At 42.8% G+C, this 20,879-nt stretch overlaps 1 pseudogene; it reads left to right on the forward strand.

Moving 5' to 3' along the window:
• The first annotated feature begins 1,269 nt into the window (after positions 1 to 1,269).
• On the forward strand, positions 1,270 to 1,417 carry LOC120982853 (annotated as a pseudogene).
• Positions 1,418 to 20,879: the final 19,462 nt, after the last annotated feature.

A 20,879-nucleotide genomic window follows, 5' to 3' on the forward strand; every position in this document is an offset into this window, starting at 1 on the left:
ACGGACCCGTTCCAGCACACAATGTAAGTCAATGGGGACGGAACAGTTTTCTATGACACAATCTGGCACAATAGAAAACGGATCCGTCCTCCATTGACTTTCAATGGTGTTCAAGACGGATCCGTTTTGGCTATGTTAAAGATAATAGAAACGGATCCGCACCAAACATTAGAATGAAAGTAGCCTTCTATTTTTTCAAAAAGAAGAATTGATTGTAGAGGCCATGGATTGTTCAGGCAGTTCATATCACAGATAATGGTCATGGGTGGAGCTATGCAAATTTATATTTGGCTTTCCTGATACTACTTTGGAGGGAATGTTCCTCACACAAACAAATATCACTCATTGCTGCTGCTGTTGAGTGCAGGGCCGATCCCTGGGAGTCAGAGCGACCAATCTCTGATCACTTCTAAACCTACTCAATGCCAATGTGGGTCTGCAGCTTGACTCTCTGCTTCCCAACCAGGAAAAGATCTAGGACACCACCACTACCACGGAAGACTTACACAAGGGTCTAATTTTGATCTTTGCTAAGGAAGCTGGAGAAATCTACATAGCTCCACCCATTTGTACAGCTAATTAGAGAAATCTGCATAGCTTCATCAACCCAAATCTACTTGAAAGACCATGATTTCTGTTGATTAGCACGAAGGACTGCGTTGTGTCAGACATTGTTGTGTGATCAGGGAATACTGTATAATAAGACAATCCTCGTCTTGGCCTGATACTTCTAGGTCCTGATCAACTTTTAAGGATGTTCCTTAACCCAGTAAGAACATTCCTTTGAAGAACACTGAGGAACATTGCTTAGAAAGACCAAGAACTTTATGAAGAATTTCCTCCAAGAAGCTTCTCTCATCAAATAAAAAGTCTGTGTTGTGTGTCGTCTCCATGATATAAATGGTGATTGGGGAGAAGAGGTCAGAGGAGATGCTCTGTGTCTTTAGTAGTTTAGCTCTTTTGCTATTTGTTTAAAAGCTTTTTAGCAAATGCTGAGAAGCCCCAGAAGCTTGTGAAAGAATAGAAAAATACACATATCAACAATATTGTGACTTATTGTTTATCATCTTTTTGTAAGTAGGTTGATTTCTTCTTATATGTTAGGAGAATGATGGATGTTTTCTATTGCGCTACAGGTTCAGATCTTGGTGGGTTTTTATTCTCTGTTCTACAGTTGCTTTATAGCATATTGGGTCTCCACTATGGAGCTGTAGGTTCAGGTCTCAGTGGGTGTTCCTTGTGTATTCTATATTTCAAGACTCTAATCTGTACGCTTCTCGGTCTTTTGCTTAAGATCAAGTGTAGTATCTGTTCTTATACTGTACTTCTTGGTCTTGCCAGAGTGTCTCTGGGTACCCGATTACTCGGCCTGGGAGGGGGTTGCTGGTTTATAGCCGGTACCTTACCTCCCTGCTGCTATTGGGGATATGATTAGTCCCAGTGACTTCAGGACGGCGATCGACTTCAGGATGGGAGTGACCATTCGTTCTTCAGGGACCAGCGACTACCTGGTCAAAAATGGATTCCGAATTGACCTTGCAGAGGAGAAGAGAGGAAAGTTTACCCTGGAATATCTTGTACACGAGGTACTGTTTAAATTTCTAAAAGTGAGTCGAGAGGATATTTTGTGCTTGCAAGACCCGAAAAAAGGAAGTTATACTCTAGTTTTAACTAGTTCACCTGCTTGTCACAATTTACTTCTCTACCTGAAAGGCTATAAAAATGACCCTGTTTTGGACGGTCTAACATTTACTTTGTTATATAATGACGATGTTCCCTTAGTGATTTATTTGCATAACCCGTATGTGCCATTTGAAAATATTTTCTTATTCCTGAGACAATACTGCGAAGAGATACATTTTTCTCATAAAGTATTGAACTCAGAGCGCCTCTGGACCGGGAAGTACAAATTCTATGTCAGATTTAAAGCTGATGTTTCATGTGCAGGCGGTATGAGGTATCCTCCTATGAATTTCTCAATCGGAAGAGATAATGGCTTTCTCTTCTTTCCCGGTAACCCGTTGTTCTGTCGAAGATGCAGAGTGTACGGGCATACGTTGGAAAGCTGTAGAGACCCTAAAGTAAGATGTACAAAGTGTAACAGAGAAGGTCATCTGTACAAGACTTGTACTTACTTGCCAGTGTGTAATGTATGTGGTCATGAGGGTCATGAGTTCAGAGAATGTGTGTTGAATGTGAAACACAAGCCAAAAGTGAAAACTTATGCTGAAGCAACAAGAGCAGAGGCTCCGGTCCCTGGGAGATACCAGAAGAATGTGGCTGGTGTTCATCCTAAGGAAGGAGAAGGCGGAAAGGAGGATTTGGTGCAGGATGTGGCAGAGGAACGAGAAGAAAATGAAGGGATGGAAGTTTCTTTAGCTATGGCTGAATTATCTGAGGAGGTGGCAGGTCTCCAGGGTGAAGGGGAATTGGAGGAGTCTTTATCCAAGACCCCGGGGTTTCCTTGGGATAATACCCAAACAGGAGATGTTGACGGTGATCAAGATACTTCTGATAAGGAAACAAGGGCTGCTGATGTTGTTTTGGACATGTCCTTTAAAAGACCAAGGCTATCTCCTTTGAGTGAAGGAGAAAGTCCTAGAGAGGACAGGCAGTTTCCAAGTGCCGAAGTACCCAATAATATGTTTTTTTTAGACGATTCAAGTGTCTGAAGTTTCGGGTGCGACTTCCCCCTTCAAGGAGAGGAAGGCTGAAGAAAATGTGGGGTGTCGAAAATTATACCTTTAAAAAAATCCTATCATGGGGATCAAAGCTCTCTGTAATATCTTATCCTTGAATGTCCGCTTATTGAAATCAAAAGCGAGGAGAGTGTAAAGGGGGAATATTAATCACCAATATTTATGCATATATCGATAATTAATATATATAAATGGGAGGAGCCGTCTAGTGATAACTCCGCCCATTTATGCCTTCATATAACAATAACACAATATTTTCGCTATACTTTACACTGATCAACTATGCTAGCTGCATGCGCCTTACTAACTAACTATCGCCAATAACTACACGTTACACAGATAGTTACAAATATAACGGTATTTATTAACAATACACTACGCAAAACACTAACAATACACTACGCACGCAATACTAACAATACAGCACTATAATATACAATCCTAAACTACACTACACATTCCCAAATTCCACCCACAAACTATCTATACGATACACACATTCAATATTAACAGCCCACCCACCTAGTACTATATACTATCCCTATGGGGTACGCCGAGGGTTACACGGTGGCACTACAGGAGTGTATGTAGTCCACAGACACTAATACAGTAATAGGGGTGAGATACAGTGGGGGTCATCAGGGGGGTGTAACTGAACCACAAATACAATCAGGGGCACAGGATCAGGGGTACAAACAAGGATACAATAAGGCAAGGGTTTGGGGGATCAGGGTGTCCAGTAACACGGCAAGGGTAAATCAGGGCCCAGGGTACACATCAGGGGCAAGGGTAATAAGGCAGGGCCCAAGGTGCACATCAGGGACACAAATATAGGGGTTACAGGACCAGGGGTGTGGGTTAACCAGGGGAGAGGTATAGCGGTCGGGCGTCAGGGGATATACTTAATACTTCCAGCGTTAGTAGGCCTTTTCCAGGCGGCCATCATGGAGCCGCTCTCTCCCATGTGTCTCTGAATCTAGTCTGGTTGCAAGAGGCCGCACCTATGCTCTGCTTGGGGCTTTATAGCCCAAAACCAGCCCCCCTCCTCCTTCCTCAGGCATGTGACATCATAGTGTCACTGTGACGTATGCCTGCCTACAATCCCCAGAGTCCTCCCCCCCCCCCCCCAGTCCCAAAAATGCTGGGAGTAGGGGCATGGAGTTTTAGCCATGGGCAGAGGTGTGGAAAAACAGGTTTTTGATGTCTCTGGTTAGAAGGTCCCCTCACAAATGGTGCCAAAGAGTCTGATTGCTTTGGGCCTGAACAAAAGGGGACTAGATGCTAATCAGCTGTTATCCTACAGGCTATCAGCACAAGTTTTTCTCTAAACAACTCTGTTGATAACAGTTGGAATTGCATATATACATATATATATCCACAGATGCTTGGCACATCTATAAACACATACACATACAAAACCGGGGGTATGAATGGGCAGCAATAAGCCCACATACATACTGTCATGCTGACATAAGTGTATATACATAGACACGTGTGCAAATACATACACACATATCTATATATACACACACCCTCGCATATATCTGGGGCATCACATACAGGGGACATGCATATGTCCCCACTTGCCATACAGGGCCAATATATATACGGTCATACAGGAAATATATACTAACTATAAGGGGACACATATAAGGGGGCACATATATACTAATATAAGGGGGATTATAAGGGGGCACAGCTTCCAGGGACCACATATTTCCCACAGGGGCCACCATGAGCCCCTGGGGATCACCATGGGCAGACGTGCGCAGATGCTGGGCACATCTGCGCACATCACCCCATGATGCGGTGGTTAATGTATGCATATATATACCATATATGCCCGCACGTGTTTGCAGGCATGCATGGATATATATGCATACGTCTCAACCCTTCCTCTACAGAGAGCAACAATTTTAGATTTTTTTAAAAATCAAGTAGCGGATGTAATATGCTTACAAGAGTGTGGTATAAATGATGCTTTAAGTAAGGAGTAATGGATGTATGGTGAATCTGTATGGTCAGGGTCACATGAGAATTCAGGTGTAGGGATACTGTTAAAGAATAAAAATATGAGTATTGATTCTTATACAATAGTGGAAACTGGGAGATGTGTGATGGCGGTTATAAAATATAAGAAATGGTCGTTTAGGGTTATAAATGTGTATGCATCGACAAAAAAAGATGAGCGTGTGAAATTGCTGGATAAATTAAAAGTCTTTTTGGTAGGGAGAATGGAGACAATACTGCTAGGAGATTTTAACTGCGCTCTAGAAGGTGAAAAAAAGGATGTATCTGGTAATATGTTACTTAATCTAATGAAAGATTTTTCTTTTCTAGATGCATCTGAAAAAATGATGGGGAAGCCACCACCGTATACGTACAAATCCGAGGCAGGAAGTATAGTCTCTAGAATAGATTTTATCTTTTTATCCAAAAGTATTAAATGTGTTAAGTTCTGGCAGGAGGATGTGTTTTTCACAGATCATAGGAGTTTAAGGTGTTGTGTGGAAGGAGGGGTGGAAAATGTATATGGGAGAGGGTACTGGAAATTGAATGTTAGTCTGATGGATGATGAGAGAATAATGGAAGAGTTCGAAACGGAATATGTTAGATGGAAGAAGCGTAAGAATGATTTTGTGAATGTTTTAAAATGGTGGGACTGGGTTAAAAGTAAAGTTAGAGTTTTTTTCAAGAGGTGGGGATGTAAGAAAGCAAGAATAATGAGAACGGAGTATAAAGAATTGGATATGAGGATTGAATGGTTGAAGAGGTTAAGAGGGCTAGGTGTAAGTGTGGAGGATTTATTGGTTAAAGCAAAAAAGGAAATGAAACAAATTATTGAGAAGAAAGGTAAAAATATTATTTTTCGGTCAAAAGTGAGAATGTTGGAAGAGAATGAGAAGTGTACGAGGTTTTTCTTTAAAAAGGTGTGTGGAAAAAAGGAAGATATGGATGAAATTATAAATGGAAAGGGGGAGTGTGTAAGTGGGAATGGGGTGATAAAAGAAGTAGAAGATTTTTATGTCAATTTATATTCCAAAAAATGGGTAGATAAAAGTTTAATGGAGGATGTGGTAAGAGGTTTGGAAGGGAAATTAGGTAAGGATGATGTTGAGAGTTCGGGTGTGGATATGACTTCGGATGAGATAAAAAAGAGTGTATTTGAGGCAAAGAGGAATAAAACGCCAGGGAAAGACGGGATTCCTGTGGAATTATATATAAAGGCTTGGGAGTGGATAGGGGAGGATTTGAATGAAGTATGTAAATATATGTGGCAGGAAGGGGTGTTGTGTGAGTCAATGAAAGAAGGTGTGGTGGTTTTAATTTTTAAGAAAGGGAATAGGAAGAATGTGGAGAATTGGAGACCAATTACCTTACTGAATGCAGATTATAAGATTTATAGTAAATGTTTGGAGAAACGAATGCGGCAGTATGTTGGGAAGGTGATTGGTGAGGATCAGGTGTGTGCAATCCCAAAGAGAAGTATGACTGATAATTTGGTTTTGATAAGGGACGTGATTGAAGATTGTAAGAATAGAAAGCAGAAATGTATGGTGTTAACAGTGGACTTTGAGAAAGCGTTTGATCGAGTGTCGCATGAATATATGTTTAAAGTATTGAGTGGAATGGGATATCCTGAAACTTTTTTGAAATGTGTGAGGAGTTTGTATGATAATGTGTATAGTGAGGTTTTGGTGAATGGTTTTTTGAGTGGGAGAATAAATGTGAAGTCAGGAGTAAGGCAAGGTTGCCCGATGTCACCAGTATTATTTATAAGTGTGATTGAGGTATTGATGTGTTTGGTTAGGAAAGAAAAGATAATGAGAGGAATATTAATTCCAGGTAGTGGTGGTAAATATGTAAGTATTTTGGGGTATATGGATGATGTGGTGGTTATAAATGATAATTTGGCTGCGATGAGAAGAAGTAGTGTGGAGTGTGAAGTAGTTGTGGAGCATCTGGGTTTAAAGTGAATTGGAGTAAATGTTTGTTTAAATGTTTTGGGGATAGATAAGTGGCTTTAGAGGGTGTGAAACGTGAGTCTGGTGCAATTAAAATTCTAGGTGTGTTATTTAATGAGAATTTGAAAGGGGATGAAAGCTGGAATGAGTGTGGGGAGAAGATTGAAAGGAAGATCAATTTTTGGAGACTGCGTGAGCTAAGTTTAACTGGGAAAGTTCTGATTACAAAAACAGTAATCTTACTGGTGGTGTGGTTTGTGTTTGCAATTTTTCCACTTAATGTAATGAAAGTGAAAATGGTGGAGAAGTTGGTTTATACTTTCCTATGGGGTAGTAGAATGGAAAGATTGAAGAGAGAGCATGTTAATAAACTGAGAGAAAGAGGAGGATTGAATTTACCAAATTTTGAGTTGTTTTTAGGGTTGTCATATATTAAAAGTTTTGTGGTAATGAGTGAGAAAGGGAATAAGTGTGCGTATATGGTAAGATATATGGCAGGAAGGATGATGTATGGGATGAATTGGAGGATAAGAGATGCAAGAGTGCCAGTAGCTTTTAAGTGTCCAGAATGGTATAAGATGATTGAAAAATTTATTAGGAAACATGATTTGTTAGCGATTGAGAGGGATGTTTTTAAAAACAAGAGGATGGTTATGAATGTGATAAGTAAGAAAGAAATTGTTTGTGATATTATAGGTTTGAGTTCAAATGAAACTGAAGAAGTATGGAAGAAATTTGCAGTTAAAGGAGCGTCTAATAGGCAAAAAGATATTGTATGGATGGGGTTACAAAATGTTTTGCCAGTAAGAGAGATTCAGAAAAAATGAGACCTGGTTAAAACGGAAATCTGTCCAAGAGAAGGGTGTGGATCAAATGAAAGCGTGAGACACTTGGTATGGGATTGTAAATATGCGCAACAGATTTGGAAAGGAATGGGGGGTATGATTAAAGAATTGACGGGGGTTAAGTATATGAGCTGGAAAGTGGCAATGTTTGGTGTTGGTGCAAGTGGTAAGCAAAATGTGAGGGTATTGTGGTTGTTAATGGTATGTGTGTGGGAAAGTTTATGGGATGTGAGGAATATTTTGGTGTTCAAGAGAGAATTGGTGTCAGTGAAAGACTGTATGAAGCTGATAATAGCAAGAGTGTACTTAATATATTGTTGGGAAAGAGAATACGGTGGTGGTGTAGATAGTGAGGGTATATGGAGGCACAAAAAGTGGAGGTTCTTGATAAAATCTTGATGTACACATATAAAGTTTTGGGAAAATTGAAAAAAAATAAAAATAAAGAAGAGCCACGATGATGAAGTATAAATAAGCTTGTTACCCTTTTGAGAGGGGAAGTGAAAGTATAACATGAGCTATTGATACTTACCTGAGTGGTAAAAAAAAAAAAAATATATCAGTTTTTAGATTCAGAGCCCTGCTAGGATGTAGATCAGAGAACCCCATAGAAAGCCGAAGAAGTATGGCTTGGGTTTCAAGGTTCTATCGCTAGGTGACCAAGGCCTCTGCTGGATCTAAGCCAGGGGCTGAGATGTTTGAAAGCCCGAGGTGCAGAAGTGCCCCAGGAGTGGTGACCCTGGGAGCCTGAACTCACTGGGTGTGGGAGCCCACTAAGTGACAGCACTTTCTCACATTTTGAGCGCACAGTCGCACACACCTCTCTTTGCTCGGCTTCGGTCCAGAAAAGATGAGGAATTTTTATAATTCCGGACGAATGTCTGGGCCGTAATGGCACACATTCACTTATTTATTTTTTTATGTTACTGTGTGTTCAATTTCCACATTTGTTTTGTCACTAGGATTTCTTGGGTACGGCTTGCAGTACTCTGTAGATTCAGAAAGTATCCCGTAGCGGTCATGTGTGACGTTGAAAAGATGTTCAACCAGTTTCATGTGAAGAATGAAGATAGAGACTTCCTGAGGTTTCTATGGAGGGAGGACGGAGATACAGATTCAGAGCCAGCAGAATACAGAATGAAAGTACACTTGTTTGGAGCAGCATCATCACTAGGTTATGCCAATTACGGTATGAAGTACCTGGCCAATCAGAATGAAAAGGGTTGCCCATCAGCAGCAAATTTTCTGAAGAGAAACTTTTATGTAGATGATGGTCTCATAAGTCTAGAGTCCACAGAATCTGCAATCAAACTAGTGAAAGAAAGCCAAGAGTTATGCGCAAGAGGAAACCTGCGCCTTCATAAATTCATCTCAAACAACAGAGAGGTACTGGAATCCATCAGTGACTTTGAACGTGCATCAACAATGAATAATGTAGATCTCAATTATGATCATCTTCCAGTTTAGAACGAACTTGGATTGGGAAGGAATGTAGAGAATTACAAGTTCGTCTTTGAAGTATCTATGGAAGAGAAAGTTGCAACTAGACGTACCATTCTTTCCGCAGCGGCTTCTACATATAATCCATTAGGATTCTTGGCCCCAGTGATCCTCAAAGCAAGATAAATACTGCAAGAATTATGCAGACAGAAGTTAGGATGGGATAAACCCATACCTGAAAATTTGACGCCAAGGTGGGAGAGACAAATAGGAGACTCAAAACTTGACAAAAAAGGAAAACGTCTCACTACTCCACTCAGGTTGGAACATCCTATACAGAAGTTAGTTGTTCTACTTGAGAGTGATGAAAGACACTTGAGAGCTGAGAACATGATGGAAAATTCCTCAAATTCATGTTTAAGTCCTACTACTTAGAACATAGAATTATAGGTAATTTTGGTGGGAGTGTAGCTGGCCAGCTAAGACCTGTCCTAGGTTAATAACATAGCTTATATTTTATACAGCTAGACCTGCCAATAACCTTAATACAGTTCCTATGTTTGTGTGTTAAAGACAAAAGCAGAGTTATTTACAGTGACTTCATGTTTGGATGTCATATAATAGTTATATTTTGTGTCCACAGAAGCAGAAAAAGATAATTTGCCTTTAAGAGTCATTATATAATGTAAGGTAAGCTTAATGACACAGAAGACACAACAGAAAGCATAGAGTTAAACTGTTGTTGCTAAGCAGGAGTCTTGACCAATCCTAGCTAGCCTCACACAGCCCAGGAGTTTTGACCTATCATAGCCAGCCTCACACACAGCTTGTGTGGGAAATTCCCCTAGCAGGAGCTGCTGAAAACATTATTCACCAGAGAGAGGAGCTGAACAGACACACACTCTCCTAAGAGCTGTGTTTTATTGAAGCAAGAGGCCAAAATAGGTATTTAAAACAGTTATATAATATTCCTACTGTTAATATAGTGATTAGAACTGTATACTGAACTGGTTATATGAATGTTTGCTTACAGTTCCACCAAACCACAAATTCTAATTCTGTATTGCAATCCAAATTGCATACAATCCAAACAAATTGCATACAAATGCGAACTGCTCATATTAGATCATAAGCAAGTGTATACAGCAAACTGCAAACCAAGTAGAGTAAGTGAACTATTAGTTAGAGCTCGGATATACCTCTCAGAGAGATCATAAAGTGCTTAAATAACTTAAAGTGAGCGTACAGATACTCAAGAGAGAAATATATCCACCAGTTTATGATGAATGACAAGATTGTCATTCATCATCTTATGCATACCACCATTTTGTAATATCTTTTCAACACGTGCATCAGTTTGCCTCAGTTCCGCCTCTATTCCGCTTTGGATTCGGACGAAAAAAAAGCTGCTTGCAGCGTTTTGGTGTCCATCTGACGGAACTGAGCCAAACGGACCCGTTCCACCACACAATGTAAGTCAATGGGGACGGAACAGTTTTCTATGACACAATCTGGCACAATAGAAAACGGATCCGTCCTCTATTGACTTTCAATGGTGCTCAAGACTGATCCGTTTTGGCTATGTTAAAGATAATAGAAACGGATTCGCACCAAACATGAGAGTGAAAGTAGCCAAAGGAAATGCCTTCTATTTTTCCAAAAAGAAGAATTGATTGTAGAGGCCATGGATTGTTCAGGCAGTTCATATCACAGAGAATGATCATATTGCTGAGAATGGTCATGGGTGGAGCTATGCAAATTTCTATTTGGCTTTCCTGGTACTCCTTTGGAGGGAATGTTCCTCACACAAACAAATATCACTCATTGCTGCGGCTGTTGAGTGCAGGGCCGATCCCTGGGAGTCAGAGCGACAAATCTCTGATCACTTCTAAACCTACTCATTGCCAATGTGGGTCTGCAGCTTGACTCTCTGCTTCCCAACCAGGAAAAGATCTAGGACACCACCACTGCCACGGAAGACTTACACAAGGGTCTAATTTTGATCTTTGCTAAGGAAGCTGGAGAAATCTACATAGCTCAACCCATTTGTACAGCTAATTAGAGAAATCTGCATAGCTTCATCAAACCCAAATCTACTTGAAAGACCATGATTTCTGTTGATTAGCATGAAGGACTGCGTTGTGTCAGACATTGTTGTGTGATCAGGGAATACTGTATAATAAGACAATACTCGTCTTGGCCTGATACTTCTAGGTCCTGATCAACTTTTAAGGATGTTCCTTAACCCAGTAAGAACATTCCTTTGAAGAACACTGAGGAACATTGCATAGAAAGACCAAGAACTTTATGAAGAATTTCCTCCAAGAAGCTTCTCTCATCAAATAAAAAGTCTGTGTTGTGTGTCGTCTCCATGATATAAATGGTGATTGGGGGAGAAGAGGTCGGAGGAGATGCTCTGTGTCTTTAGTTGTTTAGCTCTTTTGCTATTTGTTTAAAAGCTTTTTAGCAAATGCTGAGAAGCCCCAGAAGCTTGTGAAAGAATAGAAAAATACACATGTCAACAATATTGTGACTTATTGTTTATCATCTTTTTGTAAGTAGGCTGATTTCTTCTTGTATGTTTGGAGAATGATGGATGTTTTCTATGGAACTACAGATTCAGAGCTTGGTTGGTTTTTATTCTCTGTTTTACAGTAGCTTTATAGCATAGTGGGTGTCCACTGTGGAGCTGCAGGTTCAGGTCTCAGTGGGTGTTCCCTGTGTATTCTATATTTCAAGATTCTAATCTGTACGCTTCTCGGTCTTTTGGTTAAGATCAAGTGTAGTATCTGTTTTTAGATTCAGAGCCCTGCTAGGATGTAGATCAGAGAACCGTATAGCAAGCCTAGGATGTATGGCTTAAATTTCAAGGTTCTATCGCTAGGTGACCAAGGCCTCTGCTGAATCTAAGCCAGGGGCTGAGATGTTTGAAAGCCCGAGGTGCAGAAGTGCCCCAGGAGTGGTGACCCTGGGGTGCCTGAACTCACTGGGGGTGGGAGCCCACTGAGTGACGGCACTTTCTCACATTTTGAGCGCACAGTCGCACACACCTCTTTTTGCTCGGCTTCGGTCCAGAAAAGATGAGGAATTTTTATAATTCCGGACGAATGTCTGGGCCGTAATGGCACACATTCACTTTTTTTTTTTTTATGTTACTGTGTGTTCAATTTCCACGTTTGTTTTGTCACTAGGATTTTTTGGGTACGGCTTGCAGTACTCTGTAGATTCAGAAAGTATCCCGTAGCGGTCATGTGTGACGTTGAAAGGATGTTCAACCAGTTTCATGTGAAGAATGAAGATAGAGACTTCCTGAGGTTTCTATGGTGGGAGGACGGAGATACAGATTCAGAGCCAGCAGAATACAGAATGAAAGTACACTTGTTTGGAGCAGCATCATCTCTAGGTTATGCCAATTATGGTATGAAGTACCTGGCCAATCAGAATGAAAAGGGTTGCCCATCAGCAGCAAATTTTCTGAAGAAAAACTTTTATGTAGATGATGGTCTCATAAGTCTAGAGTCCACAGAATCTGCAATCAAACTAGTGAAATATAGCCAAGAGTTATGCGCAAGAGGAAACCTGCGCCTTCATAAATTCATCTCAAACAACAGAGAGGTACTGGAATCCATCAGTGACTCTGAACGTGCATCAACAATGAAGAATGTAGATCTCAATTATGATCATCTTCCAGTTCAGAACGAACTTGGATTGGGAAGGAATGTAGAGAATTACAAGTTCGTCTTTGAAGTATCTATTGAAGAGAAAGTTGCAACTAGACGTACCATTCTTTCCGCAGCGGCTTCTATATATAATCTATTAGGATTCTTGGCCCCAGTGATCCTCAAAGCAAGATAAATACTGCAAGAATTATGCAGACAGAAGTTAGGATGGGATAAACCCATACCTGAAAATTTGACGCCAAGGTGGGAGAGACAAATAGGAGACTAAAAACTTGACAAAAAAGGAAAACGTCTCACTACTCCACTCAGGTTGGAACATCCTATAAAGAAGTTAGTTGTTCTACTTGAGAGTGATGAAAGACACTCGCGAGCTGAGAACTAGGGATGAGCGAACCCGAACTGTATAGTTCGGGTTCGTACCGAATTTTGGGGTGTCCGTGACACAGACCCGAACATTTTCGTAAAAGTCCGTGTTCGGGTTCGGTGTTCGGCGCTTTCTTGGCGCTTTTTGAAAGGCTGCAAAGCAGCCAATCAACAAGCGTCATACTACTTGCCCCAAGAGGCCATCACAGCCATGCCTACTATTGGCATGGCTGTGATTGGCCAGTGCAGCATGTGACCCAGCCTCTATTTAAGCTGGAGTCACGTAGTGCCGCACTTCACTCTGCTATTATCAGTGTAGGTAAAAGGTTGCAGCTGCGACGTTAGGGCGAGATTAGGCAGATTAACTCCTCCAAAAGACTTCATTCTGTGATCGATCTGCAGCTGTGGATCATTGAAGTGCTATTATTGACTTGCTCACTTTTTTGAGGCTGCCCAGAGCGTTTTTAGATCACTTTTTTTCTGGGGTGATCGGCGGCCATTTTGTGACTTGTGGTGCGCCAGCACAAGCTATCACCAAGTGTATTTAACCATCGATAGTGTGGTTATTTTCTGCTATATCCTACATCAGCTGCAGGCTGAGCCTGTGTCACCGAAGTGCATTTAACTATCAACAGTCTGGTTATTTTTTGGCCCTATACTACATCAGCTGCAGGCTGAGCCTGTGTCACCCAAGTGCATTTAACCATCAACAGTCTGATTATTTTTTGGCCATATACTACATCTGGTGCAGGCTGAGCCTGTGTCACCCAAGTGCATTTAACCATCAACAGTGTGGTTATTTTTTGGCCATATATTACATCAGGGGCAAGTTGAGCCTGTCACCCAGCGCCTAAAAAATAGACCTGACATTTCTATTCAACCAAATCTGTACTGTTTTAGCTGGTCAAGTTATTTGTAGTGACCGTAAAAGCACACTTTTTTTTCTGGGTTGAAAAACTATTCCTAAATTTGCCATTCTCAAAATAACTAGTTTCTGGTATTTGAGGCCTACTTGAAATCTATCCCAAAAAGAATATCTTACATTGAAGGTACTGATAGTGTCATTCAGAAAAACCTAAGACACATGCTAGCGTGCTGATAGAAGTCTGATTCTGTGATTAAACCTATACCTGTCACACAGCGCAAAAAAAAAACAGGCCTCACATCTCTATTCAACCAAATCTGTACTGTTTTAGCTGGTCAAGTTATTTGTAGTGACCGTAAAAGCACACTTTTTTTTCTGGGTTGAAAAACCATTCCCAAATTTGCCATTCTCAAAATAACTAGTTTCTGGTATTTGAGGCCTACTTGAAATCTATCCCAAAAAGAATATCTTACTTTGAAGGTACTGATAGTGTCATTCAGAAAAACCTAAGACACACGCTAGCGTGCTGATAGAAGTCTGATTCTGTGATTAAACCTATACCTGTCACACAGCGCAAAAAAAAAAAGGCCTCACATCTCTATTCAACCAAATCTGTACTGTTTTAGCTGGTCAAGTTATTTGTAGTGACCGTAAAAGCACACTTTTTTTTCTGGGTTGAAAAACCATTCCCAAATTTGCCATTCTCAAAATAACTAGTTTCTGGTATTTGAGGCCTACTTGAAATCTATCCCAAAAAGAATATCTTACATTGAAGGTACTGATAGTGTCATTCAGAAAAACCTAAGACACACGCTACCGTGCTGATAGAAGTCTGATTCTGTGATTAAACCTATACCTGTCACACAGCGCAAAAAAAAACAGGCCTCACATCTCTATTCAACCAAATCTGTACTGTTTTAGCTGGTCAAGTTATTTGTAGTGACCGTAAAAGCACACTTTTTTTTCTGGGTTGAAAAACCATTCCCAAATTTGCCATTCTCAAAATAACTAGTTTCTGGTATTTGAGGCCTACTTGAAATCTATCCCAAAAAGAATATCTTACATTGAAGGTACTGATAGTGTCATTCAGAAAAACCTAAGACACACGCTACCGTGCTGATAGAAGTCTGATTCTGTGATTAAACCTATACCTGTCACACAGCGCAAAAAAAACAGGCCTCACATCTCTATTCAACCAAATCTGTACTGTTTTAGCTGGTCAAGTTATTTGTAGTGACCGTAAAAGCACACTTTTTTTTCTGGGTTGAAAAACCATTCCCAAATTTGCCATTCTCAAAATAACTAGTTTCTGGTATTTGAGGCCTACTTGAAATCTATCCCAAAAAGAATATCTTACATTGAAGGTACTGATAGTGTCATTCAGAAAAACCTAAGACACACGCTAGCGTGCTGATAGAAGTCTGATTCTGTGATTAAACCTATACCTGTCACACAGCGCAAAAAAAAACAGGCCTCACATCTCTATTCAACCAAATCTGTACTGTTTTAGCTGGTCAAGTTATTTGTAGTGACCGTAAAAGCACACTTTTTTTTCTGGGTTGAAAAACCATTCCCAAATTTGCCATTCTCAAAATAACTAGTTTCTGGTATTTGAGGCCTACTTGAAATCTATCCCAAAAAGAATATCTTACATTGAAGGTACTGATAGTGTCATTCAGAAAAACCTAAGACACACGCTACCGTGCTGATAGAAGTCTGATTCTGTGATTAAACCTATACCTGTCACACAGCGCAAAAAAAAACAGGCCTCACATCTCTATTCAACCAAATCTGTACTGTTTTAGCTGGTCAAGTTATTTGTAGTGACCGTAAAAGCACACTTTTTTTTCTGGGTTGAAAAACCATTCCCAAATTTGCCATTCTCAAAATAACTAGTTTCTGGTATTTGAGGCCTACTTGAAATCTATCCCAAAAAGAATATCTTACATTGAAGGTACTGATAGTGTCATTCAGAAAAACCTAAGACACACGCTACCGTGCTGATAGAAGTCTGATTCTGTGATTAAACCTATACCTGTCACACAGCGCAAAAAAAACAGGCCTCACATCTCTATTCAACCAAATCTGTACTGTTTTAGCTGGTCAAGTTATTTGTAGTGACCGTAAAAGCACACTTTTTTTCTGGGTTGAAAAACCATTCCCAAATTTGCCATTCTCAAAATAACTAGTTTCTGGTATTTGAGGCCTACTTGAAATCTATCCCAAAAAGAATATCTTACATTGAAGGTACTGATAGTGTCATTCAGAAAAACCTAAGACACACGCTAGCGTGCTGATAGAAGTCTGATTCTGTGATTAAACCTATACCTGTCACACAGCGCAAAAAAAAACAGGCCTCACATCTCTATTCAACCAAATCTGTACTGTTTTAGCTGGTCAAGTTATTTGTAGTGACCGTAAAAGCACACTTTTTTTTCTGGGTTGAAAAACCATTCCCAAATTTGCCATTCTCAAAATAACTAGTTTCTGGTATTTGAGGCCTACTTGAAATCTATCCCAAAAAGAATATCTTACATTGAAGGTACTGATAGTGTCATTCAGAAAAACCTAAGACACACGCTAGCGTGCTGATAGAAGTCTGATTCTGTGATTAAACCTATACCTGTCACACAGCGCAAAAAAAAACAGGCCTCACATCTCTATTCAACCAAATCTGTACTGTTTTAGCTGGTCAAGTTATTTGTAGTGACCGTAAAAGCACACTTTTTTTTCTGGGTTGAAAAACCATTCCCAAATTTGCCATTCTCAAAATAACTAGTTTCTGGTATTTGAGGCCTACTTGAAATCTATCCCAAAAAGAATATCTTACATTGAAGGTACTGATAGTGTCATTCAGAAAAACCTAAGACACACGCTACCGTGCAGATAGAAGTCTGATTCTGTGATTAAACCTATACCTGTCACACAGCGCAAAAAAAAAACAGGCCTCACATCTCTATTCAATGGTCTGCCGGGTGTTCACTCCAAGGTCATGGAAGTCACGCCTGCGGCCACCCCGTTCTCCAAGGGATATGTCCTGAAATCCAGCTGAAAGCTGCAGAACATCAGTCGGAGGTCTTTCCACTACTGGCGGGCCTCTCTGGCGCCCTCTTCCCACAAGCAAAGGCTCGGCTGGTGGCTGCTGGGGTCTTTCAATGCGTCTAGGTTCTTGAGCCTCTTGCTGCTGTCCAGGCTGTCCTTGGCTGGGCTGCCCCCTGGCACGTGCTCTTCCGCGGGCTCTGGCTCGTCCACTCATCTTCTATTCCTGAGAGGATATAAACCGCTAATAAGGTCAATCTGCCGCCTAGCAGCTCCGCCGTGGCACAATCACCTCAGAACTCGCACATTGGTGACTTTAGGTATCTTCACTGGTCACTTTGAGCAGAATGATGACATCTGAGTCACGGCACCAAATGTAACCCTCTTTTCCTTGCACCATCTGCGACACCTCCAGCTTTCACACTCACTCGGTCACCAGCTCCTCCAGGCATAAACTCTAAGTGGACTCTAAGCGACGACACTCAGGTCTTCTGTGGTTTAAAGCTTTATTGAGGTGGAGTGCACTTGGCTGGAGCCTGTAATACAACAGGGAAACACTGCCACTCTGTGGTATACAGACAGGTCACCAGCCCACCTCCTTCACAGTAAATGTCTGCACTCTAAATATATTATAAAACAGTGATCGTATAGTGGATTTTACATTGAACAAGTATATAAAAATAACAGCAACATACCTGTAATACAACAGGGAAACACTGCCACTATGTGGTATACAGCCAGGTCACCAGCCCACCTATATCATAACAGGCAGTCATTATATTACATTCCCTGATACATGTTACAGGATTTAACAATGCATACAGAAAAATGAACAAGAGAAAATCATTTACAAAGATATTGCAGCAGGGTGACCTGGAATACAGCATGTCTTGCAGCCATTTTAGGAAGAACACATGGCTCTCTAATTGTACATCATCTACTCAGCCTAGCATGTGCTGCAGGGTTTAAAGGCTGCTAAAAAACATACAGTCACAGTGGGCAAAATCAGAACACCCGCCGCCAAGAGACTCCGCCTGCCACTGACCGCCGCCATCTGGGACCGAGCACCCCAAAGGCAGCTTCAAGGAGTTCCCTGGCATGGCACTTCTTCAAACAATGTGCTGACGACAAGACCCGAGTGGTTTGCACGCTGTGCCATCAGAGCCTGAAGCGAGGCATTAACGTTCTGAACCTTAGCACAACCTGCATGACCAGGCACCTGCCTGCAAAGCATGAACTGCAGTGGAGTAAACACCTTAAAAACAAGGAAGTCACTCAGGCTCCCCCTGCTGCCTCTTCTGCTGCTGCCGCCTCGGCCTCTTCTGCTGCTGCCGCCACCTCGGCCTCTTCTGCTGCTGCTGCCGCCGCCTCGGCCTCTTCCTCTGCCTCTGGAGAAACGTTGGCACCTGCCGCCCAGCAAACATGGGATGTACCACCAACACCACCACCTGCGTCACCAAGCATCCCAACCATGTCACACGGCAGCGTTCAGCTCTCCATCTCACAAACATTTGAGAGAAAGCGTAAATTCCCACCTAGCCACCCTCGATCCCTGGCCCTGAATGCCAGCATTTCTAAACTACTGGCCTATGAAATGCTGTCATTTAGGCTGGTGGACACACACAGCTTCAAACAGCTCATGTCGCTTGCTGTCCCACAGTATGTTGTTCCCAGCCGGCACTACTTCTCCAAGAGAGCCGTGCCTTCCCTGCACAACCAAGTGTCCGATAAAATCAAGTGTGCACTGCGCAACGCCATCTGTGGCAAGGTCCACCTAACCACAGATACGTGGACCAGTAAGCACGGCCAGGGACGCTATATCTCCCTAACTGCACACCGGGTAAATGTAGTGGCAGCTGGGCTCCAGGCGGAGAGCTGTTTGGCGCACGTCCTTCCGCCGCCAAGGATCGCAGGGCAACATTCTTTGCCTCCTGTCTCCTCCTCCTCCTACTGTCACGGCCATGCCCATGACCGTGACTCCTTTACCGCAGGCAGTTGCCTGCGGTTTTGTATGGGTGTTCAACCACGGGTGAGGGCCGCTTGTCTGTGGCCTCACTTGTGGTTGCCGCGGGCAACCAGTGTTGTATTTTGCAGCAGAACAGCCTGAGCGTCGCTAGGCAGCTTGCTGCCCTGGCATGCGGTCACACCTAGCAACCTTTATGTTAGGTGTGTGTATGTTATGCACGTTGTATGTATTGTGTGCACTTCCCATTTATGTGTCTTTCCCTTCTGTGGTACTGAAAGGGTTAATTTCCTTTCCAGTGTGTGTGTGATGTCACTGGGTGTGTCCAACCCTTGGGTGTGGCCACTTGGGCCTATATAGACCCTCTCTCTAGCAGGGCTCAGTAGGTTGCTTCAGTCTTGCTAGCTGAAGCAGCCTCCTGTGTTTTTCCATCCGCCTATGAGAGCCACCACTGTGGTCATAGTTTAAGTTTATGTTTTCCTGTACTATTTAGTGCTGCCATGTATCTGGGTTCCGGTGTGTGGATGAATTTGTGCTGACGTCTGTCTGCTATTTATGGACTTCAGCTTTCCTGCACACGGATCCAGTCAGCAGGGCTGTGGCAGGTGGCTGGAACTAGTGCAGCACCTGCCATATACATAGGCTGTTTATGTTTCCCCTTTTCCAGCAGCTTGGCCATTGAGACTCCTGCTCCTCCGTGCTTAGGAGGAGTGGGTTGTCTTACTCAGCTCCTAGCTTAGGGCCATCTTGAGGGCTAGCAGGGACTTCTAGGTTCCGGAGCATGAGCCCTCCTACCATCAAGGTTGGCTCATGTAGCTAGGAGTCAGGGTCAGGTTAGGGATGCGTTTAGGAGGTGACCTGCTCCCTAATCCTGTCTTCTTGGTCAAGCAGCCGTAACATCACCTGGCTCCACACGGCTGAGGATTTCCCCCATCCTCAGCCATGACACCTACTCAGCTTCCTCCTCCTCTTCTTCCACCTGCTCATCCAGTCAGCCACACACCTTCACCACCAACTTCAGCACAGAACGGGGTAAACGTCAGCAGGCCATTCTGAAACTCATATGTTTGGGGGACAGGCCCCACACCGCACAGGAGTTGTGGCGGGGTATAGAACAACAGACCGACGAGTGGTTGCTGCCGGTGAGCCTCAAGCCCGGCCTGGTGGTGTGCGATAATGGGCGAAATCTCGTTGCAGCTCTGGGACTAGCCGGTTTGACGCACATCCCTTGCCTGGCGCATGTGCTGAATTTGGTGGTGCAGAAGTTCATTCGCAACTACCCCGACATGTCAGAGCTGCTGCATAAAGTGCGGGCCGTCTGTTCGCGCTTCCGGCGTTCACACCCTGCCGCCGCTCGCCTGTCTGCGCTACAGCGTAACTTCGGCCTTCCCGCTCACCGCCTCATATGCGACGTACCCACCAGGTGGAACTCCACCTTGCATATGCTGGACAGACTGTGCGAGCAGCAGCAGGCCATAGTGGAGTTTCAGCTGCAGCACGCACGGGTCAGTCGCACTGCGGATCAGACACACTTCACCACCAATGACTGGGCCTCCATGCGAGACCTGTGTGCCCTGTTGCTCTGTTTCGAGTACTCCACCAACATGGCCAGTGGCGATGACGCCGTTATCAGCGTTACAATACCACTTCTATGTCTCCTTGAGAAAACACTTAGGGCGATGATGGAAGAGGAGGTGGCCCAGGAGGAAGAGGAGGAAGAGGGGTCATTTTTAGCACTTTCAGGCCAGTCTCTTCAAAGTGACTCAGAGGGAGGTTTTTTGCAACACCAGAGGCCAGGTACAAATGTGGCCAGACAGGGCCCACTACTGGAGGACGAGGAGGACGAGGATGAGGAGGAGGTGGAGGAGGATGAGGATGAAGCATGTTCACAGCGGGGTGGCACCCAAAGCAGCTCGGGCCCATCACTGGTGCGTGGCCGGGGGGAAACACAGGACGATGACAATACGCCTCCCACAGAGGACAGCTTGTCCTTACCTCTGGGCAGCCTGGCACACATGAG

This window comes from Bufo bufo, assembly GCF_905171765.1.
Source record: "Bufo bufo chromosome 4 unlocalized genomic scaffold, aBufBuf1.1 SUPER_4_unloc_1, whole genome shotgun sequence".
Classification (NCBI taxonomy): domain Eukaryota; kingdom Metazoa; phylum Chordata; class Amphibia; order Anura; family Bufonidae; genus Bufo; species Bufo bufo.